The 8,944-nt window shown below is 46.9% G+C and overlaps 1 long non-coding RNA gene across 8 annotated transcripts in view; it reads right to left on the bottom strand.

Annotated features, from left to right (window-relative positions):
• The window catches only part of LOC128853967 (uncharacterized), a 64,337-nt gene that overhangs the window by 28,421 nt on the left and 26,972 nt on the right, over positions 1-8,944 (bottom strand). For 7 of the 8 annotated variants that reach the window (XR_008452834.1, XR_008452836.1, XR_008452829.1 and 4 more), the window contains one exon: positions 6,170-6,273. This is a non-coding gene — a long non-coding RNA (uncharacterized LOC128853967). The remainder of the gene's footprint in view (positions 1-6,169; positions 6,274-8,944) is intronic. The other variant, XR_008452835.1, reaches the window with a different exon arrangement.

The raw sequence follows: 8,944 nt of genomic DNA, 5'->3' as shown, positions 1-8,944 counted from the left end.
CAGGAAAGAGGAAACCTGATGGGTGTACTGCTCCATTCCTTGCTCACTGACTTGCACCCTGCTTCCAGCCTGGCTACAGGCTAAACAGAAAATGTTTTGGGAAAGAAGGGAAGAAATGAGGGTAGGAGGGAAGGGGGAAATAGTCAAACACTGTTTCCTTCATTCAGACCCTGAACAGAACAGTGGAGGGAGGTGGACATGTACAACTGCAAAGTCTCTATCAGCCACCTCAGCTGCATTATTGCGATGCATTAAGCTTCACCTCTAGCTTGGATGAGTGACAAATGGACAGTGCCAAAGTATGTTAAAGAGAAGTCCACGTGTGTCTCTCTAAGCAAAACAGTAATTCAGCTATCAAGTAACTTCTGTCTCTTATTTTCAGAGAGACCACACAGCCCTGGAAGATTTCCCCAGAAACCTCAAAAGGCTGCAGGACTGTGTGTACGCTGAAACAAACCCAGGTTAGCAGTGACCAAGGGTTATTATATTAATTTGGCAATATTTTGGTGACGTCAGATTACTCAACTGTACTCACTCTTCCAGCACAGCGCATTTGAAGGGTTCACCATCAGTCATCCCAGCTGACTCCAGGCTGCAGCATCCCCTGATGCAGACCACGCAGAGTGAATGAGGAACAGCAGCGACAGAGGAGTGAGGTGCAGCTGGCAGGAAAAGGAAACAAGAAGCAGACTCAGGAGCAGAGGCCAGGGTATGTGTTGATGTTGAAAGAGGGTGACAATGACAGCTTTCCTCCTCCATCTCCTGCACAAGCGCTAGGATTGAAGAGCAGAGGTGGGTTGTCCACACAGCACTGAGCATAGGAGGGCCACGAGGATGGGTCTGGGGCTGTTGTTTCATGGGAGAGCTTGCCAGTGGAGCTCCCTCGGGTGATGGGATGTGGGAACTGACACTGCCTGCTTGGTCTAAGCTTGTACCAGGCAATAGCAGAGGCTCTGCCTCCAGACAGATGCTCCATCTGCTGGGAAGCGGCCACTGACAGCTCCCTGGCTGCATGCCCCGGTCAGCAGGAGCCAAAAGGCTCTCACCTTACTGGGCCCAAAGCGCAGCCTCAACAGCAAAGCAGCTCCCACAAGGACATCCAGCCTGCTTCCAGGGTGACGGGCAAGTGTCATCAAGCAGAGCCTCTGTCAGTGCTGTGTGAGGAGAGGAATAGGTAATGGTTCTTAAGGAGCAGATGCCAGTTTTCAGACACAAGGACCTCAAGAAAGCCTCCCAACACCTTGCAGAGATGCCAGACCAGTCCTCCCTTCTCATGACACTGCACAGCTTTTCCTCGTGACTCCCTAACAGACTCCTGAGCTCATTTATCTGCCCTCATCCCCTGCAGTCTTTCTCCTTGCCTGGCAGCATGCATTTGTCTGACACCAGAGCCAGGGGCTCTGATGGGAACCTTGCCTGCCTACACCCACGGTGAGCTGACTGCTCCTCTTGGGTGGCTTGTTAATCTCCAGCCACACCTGCAGGTGTCTCCAAAGCTTCAGGTGGGGTTGATAGAGACTTGAGGGCACACAGCACCCATAAATATCCCTGTTAGCTGCAATGACTTGTGCAAGCATGAAGTTGTGAGGCTTTCTGAAATTCTGCTTTACAGCCCCTGCACTGTCCTGTGTCTCATGTTGCCTCCAGCGGGGGAGCTTGAGGATGTGTCACCAGAGTGACAGAGCACAGCCAGGCATGAAGAAGAGTGAGCAGGTGGATGGCTCTGTACCACATGGGTAAGTGTGACACCTCTAGATGCTTTCTCAGATGACTTGTAGAAAAGAACTGTCACAAAGGGTGTTGGTGGGAATCGACAGGCAAATCACTGACCAAGCATCTCTCACATCACGGGTGCAGCTGTGTCTGTTCTGACCCACTGCAGCTTCCTTTAGTCTCTGGTTTGCAGTCAGCTCTCTCTTGCTCTAGCCTCCTGCCTATTTGAGGTGCATGCAGCTACCTACCCTGTGCTGTCTCTCTAGCTCCCAAAGGTGTGATTGAAAACAAAGCAGGCAGCTGTGTGCCCCGAGCCCCAGGGCAGGCGCACACCCTCAGGTAGGACTTGCCATGAGCACAGTGTGACAGAGTCCTCGCCTTGCTGCCTCCCTGGCAACTTCACAGCCCCTGCCTGGGTTCTGAGGTCCCACCAAATTGCTCATCAGCCTTCACCAGAGTCATTCCCAGAGCAGGAGACAAGGCTGCAGATTGCTCTGCAGAGATCCAGGAGGATCAGCCCATCATTTGTCTCCCTTTGCCCTCAGTGTCCAAAGCTCAAAATAGCTCCGCTCTCGCAAGACTCCTGTGCGGGGTCACGTCTGTTTGTGCAGATGATACGCTGCCACGAATAGCGCTTCAAGACATTCCTGGGCGGGTAGGTTGCCTTCTATGTCTCAGCACAACGTGCTGCCATGTGGGACCTGGACAACTGGGCTGTGTCCTAAGACGGACATTCTATTCTTGCCACCAAGACTGCTGCTGCAGTCTCTTGCCACCAAGAGACTTTCAGGCTGTAGCTCTGAAAGTGTATGATTTTACAGCAGCTTCCCCTTGCAACCTGTAGTGGGTGAGGATGAAGACAGGGACTGGGTTGCTCCCCAGTTCAGCAGCGTTGCAGAAAATCATGTTCTTTTCCCTTAGCTCCGCTTTGGCAGCGCTCACTGAGGGGCAGCAGAGGGCTGTGCAGCAGAGATCCCTCAAGGTCCCTTGGAGTGTCAGGGCTGCAGGAGAGCCCCTGGCTGGTGATTCTCACTTGGTGGCTCTGGAGACTCAGCTCTACCTGCAGCCCAACTCCACTGGAGCTTTGTGGAGCTCTGTAGAGCCAGCACCACTGCCTGCTGCAGTCATCACAGGCAATGAGGCACAGCGACACTGGCTGTGCCCACCGCCTTGCTGTTTGGGCTGTTGTTACGAGGGCACAGGACCCATCATCTTCCCTCTCCAGCTGGGTCTTGGCAGCCCCAGGGAGCTCTGCCAGGGCACCCATTGCCAGGGGAGGGCAGCACCCAGCCGCTGCGCTGGAGCCTCCGCTGGGTGGGCAGCCAGCGCAGACCACAGTGAGGGTTTGGTTAAAGATGGGGGCTTCTAAAGCTGCTGAAACAGCCTGACCCATGTGCTGAATCCCACCAGATGGGTTAAAACGCAGCCCTGTGTGTCAGCCAGTTGTGTGTGTTCACCACTGGGTGAAAGACAGCACGATGGACCAAAGACAGGCTGGGAATGAGAGGGTCTTCAGCGCTTCAAGGAAAGATCCTGAACTGACAGACGCAGCTACTGGAGGCGTTTCTTTTGGGAAGTGGCATCCAAGCACTTTGGCAGGGCAGAATGTGGTCAGACCTAAAAGTAGCTCCAGAAAATTGGATAAAGTGTCTCTAATCTCCATAAGGAAATTTAACAAAGAGAAAGAAAGTGCTTTGGGAGGATTAAATCAGACAGATAAATACATGGGGTTTTTCATCTGAGGCATAGAGAGAAGGAATTAAGGACACAAGTCTAGACACGCTTAACAATGTCAAACAGCTGCAAAAATCGAATATCTAATTATTGCAAGTACTAGTATAATTAGTCTTTCTACAGTGCAAGACATGAATATTTGCTTCCTTCAGCAATGGGTTCTGTTAGTGATAGTCTACAGCACTTCAAAGACAGAACATTTTGTAGACCTCTTCTCTAAAGTCTTTCTGTGGAGGATGGAGGAGAGGATATAGAATGGCTTGCATAATGACTTAGAAAAAGGTATGCATAGAACTTTTAAGTCTACAGGCAGAAAAAGTAAAGACTGGGTGTGGGAGTAGGAAAATAAAAACAGTTTTTCATTAAGAGACATAGAGGGTTTTATCACCGGGACTATAACTGTTCAGTTCAAAGTGGATTTGGAGTAAATATTAAGGAAATATTTGAATGAGAAAATCTATATGGCAGAACAAAGTACCTATAATATTGCACAGTCTTCTTTAGCCTATGCTTTTAAGTAACTGTTTCAGACAAGAATCTCCCAAGGGCTACGCAGATATGGATGGTATCATATGTACCTTTATAGAAAAATAGCAAGTATATCAATAACCTCCTTGCAACTGAAACTGTGATGGTCATCATGTCTATTTTTATGTTTCCATTTCATAGTCAGCTACTGATCCTGCCTGGAAAAGGTGTTATCATTTCTGAGAATGTGTATATATCCCACTTTGCCTCATAATACCCAGCAAAATGGAGTGGAAGTGTTAATATTTGAAATATGATTTTTATCTTTTAGAAGCTTTTTTCCTCCCCCAGTTGGAAAGAGTTCCCTTTTCACTTGAGGAGGCGGATAAATTAGCAGGATCCATATAGCATACAAAGGGGAGAAAAACAAACATTCCTTCCTCTTAGATATTCATTGCCATAACTGCACAATGAGAGTTTTTTGCATTGGCCCAGTCTTCATGGAGTTGGGCTGCCTGTCAGCTGACAAGTGCTAACCGATCCTGGGGAAAACACTGCTAAAACTGGTCATAAAGGACCATCTCGGAGAGAAAGTTTAAAATAGATATAGTGCCTATGTCCCAACAGAACTGCTGCCCCGCTACAGAGGATCTCAGATCCGTGAACTCCTGGACTAGAGGGATATCTGTATCTCCTGAGCTATCGGCCAATGAATCCAGGAAAAGGGCCTACAAAGAGGTCTTCTTTCTCCCATTTTTGCATACATTAGTTCTCTTGAATTCGGACTTTCAACACAGACAGGGCTGTGGACAACACACATGAGGGCACTCAGCGTGCAATCTAGGCTTAGCAAATATATGAGGCAGATGGCATCACAGTCAAGATATGGCTCTGCTCCGAGACCTCGCACCCTGCAAGCTGCTGTCCACCTGGAGGCACTTCTGAGGGAGCAGCAGGCACTTTGAGGGACCTGAGGGACTGATTTGGAAGGAAGGTAACGAATACCTCTGTTGCACAGCAAAGCAGCGATGGAGTGAAGCTGCACCTTGAGCTGCAGCAGATTTGGAATACGTTTTATCAGGCCACAGTCATGAATGATGTAAAACATCGATCTCCTCTCCTTTGGACTCAGCGTTCGCTCATCCTTTGGGGTAAACTCAGATCTCTCCAAATACTTTGTGACATGCCACATGGAGAGAAAGATCTGTCCCCAGTAGACTGTCATTAGGTGAGTGGGAAATGTCCTCTGGACAGGGGCTGCAAGCACTGTTAGAACCCCTGGCTGCCATTCTCCAACAGGGGCCACCAGCACTCTGACATCCCGGCTGCTGGCTGTCTAGTGACACATCACCATCATTGTCTTCTGCTGGAGCTGTTCTGCTTTATGCAACTGATTTGCCCTTTAGGAGGAGCAGACACTTGCATCCTTCCCTCTGCATCTCAGATGGATGCAGAGAGCAATTAAGGAGACATTTAGGCTGATCACCCAGAGAATTTATCAGCTAATTTTATATGGGTGGCTGTGGTGGAGTCTTAGGGTCTGGAAAACACTGGCAGGAACCTTAGTGTTTGGAAAAAAAAATCTTTTGAAAATACTAAATGAAAAATATCCTGCTGTAGTATAAAGAATAACTGTAGATTAACAATAGCATAGTTGACCTTGGCACATGGGGGATGCTCTCTGCAGTTTAATCACTGGTTTTACTTCAAATATATATTTACTACTCAAATATGTGACTTTGTATGAAAATTTGGATAAAGTGTGAAAAAGATTTGTATCTGTCATACTCAGTCAAAGATAATAACAAAGTGAGTTGAACTGCATGCATGGATGTTTGCTTTCTATGAATTAGCCTCAGCAGAGGATCATGGTAATATGCCACACATTCAGAGAACAGTTCATGGGTTCAAAAAGTGTTTGGACAAACTCACTGCTTAAAAATCCACCACGACCTGTTAAATGCCCAGACATTGTGTCCTTCTCAGGGCTTCCATAATTACTGGCAGTTAGAAGAATTTGAGGAGTGCTACTCTATGTTGCCTTAGGCAAGATGCTGCTTCTTCCTGGGCATTGCTTCCAAAGACAGAAATTTAGGTTATATGGACCTTTGATCTCACAAGTACAGCTTATTTTAAGTTGTTCTTGAGTTGCCTGCAAGGGTTTCCTTACTTTTTTCCCCTCCTTTTCTGACTACTTGCTGTTTCAATTACCTTTTTCTACCCAGTGGTCTCCCAGCCTGCCCACCCCACTCACCTGCTCTGTAACACGAACCTCTCAGCTGCTTTGGTGGGTGATAGAAAGGGCATCCTGAATGTCATCTCCTTGGCCGGAATCTACTGCCCAGCTCTCTTCCGCTGCTGTGGAGACAGGAGGAGTGTGAGTAATGGTGCACATTTGAAAGATGCCCATCCTCTAATTCCAGATTGTGGGTTTTATCTGCCTCTCGCGTTCGCTTAACTTCTACTGAGGACCTCTGAGTTAAGCGAGTATGAGTTAAGCGAGGACCTCTGAGAATACCATTCTGTGCATCCACTGTCCTTGACATGCAGGTAAATCACAACTGCATTAAGATCTGCAGGAAATATTTTCTGAGTAGAGCAGAAGGGACAGAGAGTGACAAGGCCATTACAGCCCCTCGTGGCAAGTCTATGACATCCATGAGGACATCAGCTTGTCCTCATGGGTGCTCACATGCAGATCCAGATTTTTTTGCTTACATTTGCCATGGTAAGGAATGGATGGCCCTACACTGCTTTTCAATCTGTACGTTTTAAGTCTCATTAATTCTAATCCTCACTAGTTCCTCCTGGAAAATCATTTATTCCTTAAAGCAACGCTCTCAGCCTATTCCTTGAGGCACATCTAGCAGAGATTTTAGTTTAATGACACATTGCTTAACCAGATGAAGCATCAAAAATATGGACTGAGCACATTGTAGATGTAATATTAGAAGCATGCACCTCAGCAGATCTACACTGTATTGATAAATAACCTTTTAATATGGAAAATGTGCTCTTACCATCTCCAGGGTTCAGTGTCCAGCCCCATCCTAGCAGAAGCATAGGGATGAGCTGGTTTGCTCCAGCAGTGTGCTGACATTTCTGCTTGTCCTGGGCTAACATTCTTGGGAGCTCTCATTTTACACAGAGGGCAGCAGAAATGCTGCCTCAGCAGAGGTTGGGCATCTCCTGTCAGATTGCCCATGCCAGGCTGTGGGCAAACTGATCAGTGTAGGCAGGTCCTACCATGACAGCACGGGCAACAACAGCACTTGCAACTTGAAAATCCTGCAAGAAGTGCCTTGAGTTCTTTCTTTTGGGAAATTAATGAACAAGTTAGGGAACTTGAGACTCCATCCTATACCATTCTTCTTTCCAGAAGCATTATAAGTGTAGCTCTATTCTACATGGTCCCATCCCTGGAGGTGTTCAAGGCCGGGTTGGATGGGCCTTGGGCGGCCTGATCCAGTGGAACGTGTCCCTGCCCATGGCATAGGGGTGGGAATAGATGATCTTTAAGGTCCCTTCCAACCCAAATGATTCTATGATTTTTTGTATCTCTCGGGAAAGGGTCTGTCACTATCCCACCCTCTGCTGTTTTGGGATGATGGTGGGTTTTTTTACTACCTGGAAAGTGCTATATGTTAATAACCTGATTCCAGAATTGAAATGATGCTGCTTATTCTGGGACTGATGCTATTCCACTCTGTGAGAGTTACAGAATCTGACAAGGAAAGACCACTTTCTGGTGTAATGCTTTTTTGCAGCTAGGCCTGACGCTGCCACACATGGTCTTTAAGGTAGAATCAAGATTTTTTTCTGGAATATAAGGACACTGACGCTAAACACTCATTTCCCATTGGAAGTGAATTTAGGCAATTAATGCTGAAACAAATTTCTTTTTGAAAGATATGTGCAAATACTAACTGATATCAAAGAGGAGACTTGGGCAATGGCAGCCGTTCCCTATTCTGTGCATAACTCCAAACAGTTTGACAGACACAGGGGAAATGAAAGAGGTGAAGGTGGTGCCTCAGCATCCTAAAGAGAAAGAGCCTGCAGAAATAAAAGCAAGAAAAGAACTGGAACAGTTGCTCCTCAAGCTGAATAATTTCTTTCATGCTTCCTGTACTCTCAGAAATTAGAAGTTACTGGGAGGTCTCTGCAGAAACACCTAATGGCCTCATCAGCAATCTGCTAGGGCAAGAAACCCTGGTTCAAAACCAGCTTCCTGTGTGCAGTTCCTCACAAGAGTCTGCATCATGCTCTGGTCTCCAGCCTGGGTTTCAGTTTATGATATTTGTTCAGGGTGGGGTCTGTGAAGATCTATGAAGAAGGATTGAATTAGACCTTTTTCTCCTGAACAACAGCTCTTCTAAAACCCTCAAGTAGTGTTAAATGCATCCAGTTATTTGTTGGTAATCTCTGCAGAACAGACACGTAACTTGGTTTGCACGGTGCTCCCTTTGGATTCTGTCGAACACAAATATTCTTACCCACCTCTCCAGCTGCTTCTCTCACCCTGTCTGGTAAGTGAGAGTTGATTGCTCATCTTGTCATAATTTGCAATGTAAACAATATGGAAAAAGCCACAAACTTTGAATATTTTAACTTCTCAGCTAAATTCTCAGAATGATGAAAGGCATCTTCAATGTGTTGCTGGAGGTATGGTTTAGCAGAAAAAGCTGTTAAAGCTGATCAAAGATCTCATAGTCTACTAGAGAACTACCAATGGCCTAACCCAAACTTAACAGAGCAGCCTAAGGGAAAAAAGAATCCTTCCACAAATGTAACCCAGCAAAGCACCTTTTCAACTCTATCTTCTCAGCCTACTGTCTCTGTTAACAACGTGTACCAATGTGTTTGGTGACACGCTAAGGGGATTTACCTCAAAAGAGGGTCAAGTGTGCCTTGCTTGCACAGTGGCCAAGCTTCCAGGCGGGGCTGGGGCCAGCGCGGCCAATCAGAACACGTTCTTACCTACTGGTAAAAGACCTCAGAGGCAAATAAAGTATTCTGAGCCTGTACA

This window comes from Cuculus canorus, chromosome 18 (assembly GCF_017976375.1).
Source record: "Cuculus canorus isolate bCucCan1 chromosome 18, bCucCan1.pri, whole genome shotgun sequence".
NCBI classification, from domain to species: Eukaryota; Metazoa; Chordata; class Aves; order Cuculiformes; family Cuculidae; genus Cuculus; species Cuculus canorus.
Note: the sequence above shows the minus strand (reverse complement) of the source record. Positions and strands in the feature narration are given on the sequence as shown.